General features: G+C 32.5%; 1 protein-coding gene across 1 annotated transcript in view; it reads right to left on the minus strand.

Annotated features, from left to right (window-relative positions):
* The window catches only part of LOC103802702 (contactin-associated protein-like 4), a gene marked incomplete at both ends in the record, with an annotated part of 52,592 nt that overhangs the window by 28,535 nt on the left and 19,973 nt on the right, over positions 1 to 4,084 (minus strand). The window lies entirely within an intron of this gene.

Raw genomic sequence — 4,084 nt, forward strand, 5'->3', positions numbered from 1 at the left:
AGCTACTACCCTTCTAATTCTCTCCCTAATCCCTCTGATGGGGGAGTGAGTGAGTGGCAGTGGTGGGGCTTCATTGCTGGCTGGGGTTAAACTTCAACATTATGCAACAAGCCTGCAAGAGGAGAAATAAAGTGTAAGATGCAGAGTTGCTACTTATTGCCATTTAGCTGCTTGCAATTCAATACAGACCGAAAAACCAATGAAAGATTAATGTGTTGATAATTCACTGGCAAATTTTGCAACAGACAGGATTTGTTCAACAAGATGTGTCACAGCAAAGCTGCATCAGAAGAGACTTCTATTTTTCTAAAATAATAGAAAATTTAAAAAAATAAAATTCACCTGACAAATAAACATCACCATAGCACCTGAGATCTATTTCTTGTCCTAAAATCATGTTTATTTCCTATTCTAGAAAGAGTTCTGTATGCCAGTTTCAACACAACAAGTAACTAACAGTCAAACCAGCTTCCATTCTGGTGATATGACCAAAAACCTGAAGAGTTTTCATGACTTTCTTCTGGGTTCACAATGGTTGACTGAAAAGAGAATTTAACTGCTTAATGTTTGAGACTGCAGCAGTATACCGAAATATAAAATAGTCTTGGGATGAAAAAAAGAAAAATTATCGTTTGCTATAAACACAACTGAAAACATATTGAAATAGATTGCCACTCTTTAACAAATTATTAACTAGATTTCAGTGCAAAATTGGTTAGTATTGTAACTGCACCACGTGTATAAGTTTATGTGATATAGCTCAGAAAGTATAAAAGACTTTACTGTTGATATTAGCCACAGAAAAAAAGAAACCAGGCCCACTAATATTCAGCAGATTATAAAATGCTTTTTAATTCATTCAAGAAATCTTAGCACACTATTAAAATAGGATTTCAGCAGAAAGTCTAGCATTTCCCACATCTGCCCTATGAATAATTCAGGGACTTTGTACTTCACTCCTCATGACATTCGAAGAATTTAATCTTCCTTTCATACTTTATAAACAAGGATAAACAAGCGTTTTCACAGAAAGGAAAAAAAAGGATGCAGCAGGTGAAGTATATGCAAAATAAGTGATATAGGTCACCTATTTTTATGAAACTCGGTGACATATTTTGCCAGTGAAAGAACTGATCTTGTATCTGTTCTCTCATTCACAGAATGTATTCTCAAGACAAGTCAATAGATGATACATTTCTCAATGAGGTCTGTTTTAGAACCTAAAGATGAACTTTAGGCACCAGGCTTACAGTTACTTTATTTTTAAATCATTTGTTTGATGGACTTGCATGAATACATATAATAGTGTTTCTTAGGATAAATGCTTAATTTTGCTCTCTATGGGTATAACTAATCATCAGTTATTATAAATATACCTCTCTCGCATAACTGCCATTCAAGACTTCCAGTACACCCACTGACAGCTGCTTTGCCTGTATTATTTCATAGCTTTTCTCACCTTACTCCTCTTTGATAATGACATCATTATCTCAAAATTGTTAGTGATTTACATGGTCTTTACTTATATTGACTCCCCTGTCCATATTAATTAATCTCTCTAATAGTGTTCACAAGATGAAAAGCTTAGACAAAATTGATGATGCTTGAACCAACTTTAACAGGAAGTGAAAACAATTTTAGAGTATATTTGAAATACTTTAACATTAAATTTTGCATCTTCCCTCTGCTTCAGAATATATAATTGAAAGTAGCCACTAGCTCTGCCAAAGTTAATGCATAATTACATTCTATGTTGTGACCCTCCCCAAAGGAAGACTTGGAACAGAGTTTTTTCTGAGGAAACTAATATTCTAGAAAGATATTTCTAATATTTGAAAAAATATTTCCAAAACTTCATTTGTAAAAGGTATTTTTGGATTCATCATTGTGTCTGCTAGAACCAGAAATGCAAGAGCTGATTAAACACTTACCACAGATTATTTGATAATATGGTTTTAAGTGTATGACAGCTGAAAATGATATACTATTTGAAACCAAGACAGTAGGCTGATAATAATCATAAACTAGTATTCAAAGATGAACACTGATTTACAGCATGAATATACTTCTGATAAAGAAGAGAAAACCCCCCCACTTTGTATGCTAATTGCCAGCTAAACATATTTTCTGTTTAGCATGGTTCTAAACTATGGCTAAAACACACTTCAAAAAGAACAACTAGTTGCTGAAATTATAATTTCTTTTATTACTTCATTTTTCAATTTAAAAAAAAGAAAAAGGGAGAGATAAGTATTTGAGAACTGTCCAGTGACCATCTTTTTTCTTTCGGTCTTTTTTTCTATATACACATAAACACATTTATTCTGTTTTTTGCACAATACACTGCTGCCAGAACATCAAAGGCAATAACTCCTGGTAGGCATTTGTATGTTTCTGTGTAGGGTTTGATGTAATTATGACAGATTCATCTGGTACTCTCTCCTCAGAGACCAGACGTGCTAGCTTTGTAAGGCATTTAAATGACATTGTGTCCTTTGAAGTAATTTTGTAAATGGTTTATGTATAATTAGCAGTTATTAAACCAATATATATTGATAAAGCTGCTGAGAGAAAAGATATTAAGGCAAAATATATGAAGAGAATTGTTTGCATGCCCAAGAGGTATACGAGCAATAGAACAATATAAAGATATTATGCAATGAAACGGCTAAACGAAGGAGCAAGGGAAGAGTGATGACTGGAAAGAGTCACAATAATTTAAGAATAGGATGAAGAATTGAAAATTTTATGGAACTGAAAAAATTGAAAATAAGAAAATGGTATGACATTTCTGTGTATATAGAAAAGGAAAGTTTAATAATTTATATCCCAACAATAAATGAATGATTAACCAACCATCTGTCCATGAAGACTGTAAATCTGATAAAGAATAGTCTTCATATGTTAAATATGTATATATGAGATAAAGAATGGATTCAATAGAATAATTTTCAGTTTATTTACTGTTGCATATAAATCCAGGTCACTATGCAAAGAATAGATTTTTTTTGCCTTCAAGCATTGTAAATGTATAAAACTACTACATTTAGTGGTCCATCACTGCTATTACAAAAGCCATGCAGATTTTGGGTCATGCTTTACTATTTGAAACTGGAGATGCAAAGATTCCTGTAAAGACTCCAAGACAAAGAAGGGGTTCATGTGCATTCAGCTGTAGGGGAGATATTTACCATGAGGAGCAAAGTGGCAAAAATTCTGATTACTTTATCTTAGGGCAACCAAAGAGATGCAGAAATCACTGTAGCAAGAAAATATTTTTTCTCAAAAGATATGGTGCACAGGATGATTCAAGCTACCTATTAAAATTTGCTTAATACACAGTACACAGTTTTAATGTGGCCAAAGAGGAGTATGTCTTATCAACTGGGATTTATGATGAGATGTAGACTTTGTTTGATATAGAGAAACATGAGATTGTTCCAGATGATGAGCTGCAGATACCAAATTAAATGAGACTGTGTGAGGAAACTGGAAAGAATGGTTCCAGAAACAAGCTAGCACAAAACTAAAAAGGATTTTACAAGCAGTCTGTTTTTAAATAAAATATGATGAATTGAATGAAATCGATAAAAAATAGGTGGATTAAATTTGATAAATTATGAGTCATGCTGTCACCAGAAAAATAAATCTGGCAAAGCCAGTGCAAAAAAAGTGCAATTGTCAAGATATAAGAAGACATATATTAACATTTAGAAAATTTGGAGAAAAACAAACAAACAAAAACCTCCCACACAGATTTTTTTTCCTTTAGTATCAATGATCTTGGGAAACCACACATAATTTTTATGGACTATGTGACTAACATAAACTAAAAAAAAAAAAAAGAAGCTATTACAGTGTCAGAATGTAATAAAAACACTTAGAAAAAGATTGTGTTTGGGAAGTCTAAGTGGCTGATACAAGTCCTTATTGAAAGAAAAAAGGGAAAATGCAGATTGCAATTACATTGATATAAAATGAAGAAGGTAACTACCTTCATATACTATAAAAATGCAGTAAGATATAAACATGAGGAGGGGTTATATATAATTCTAAGCACTTCGATGCAGAACTTAGAACTAAT

This window comes from Acanthisitta chloris, unplaced genomic scaffold, assembly GCF_000695815.1.
Source record: "Acanthisitta chloris isolate BGI_N310 unplaced genomic scaffold, ASM69581v1 scaffold5585, whole genome shotgun sequence".
Taxonomy (NCBI): domain Eukaryota; kingdom Metazoa; phylum Chordata; class Aves; order Passeriformes; family Acanthisittidae; genus Acanthisitta; species Acanthisitta chloris.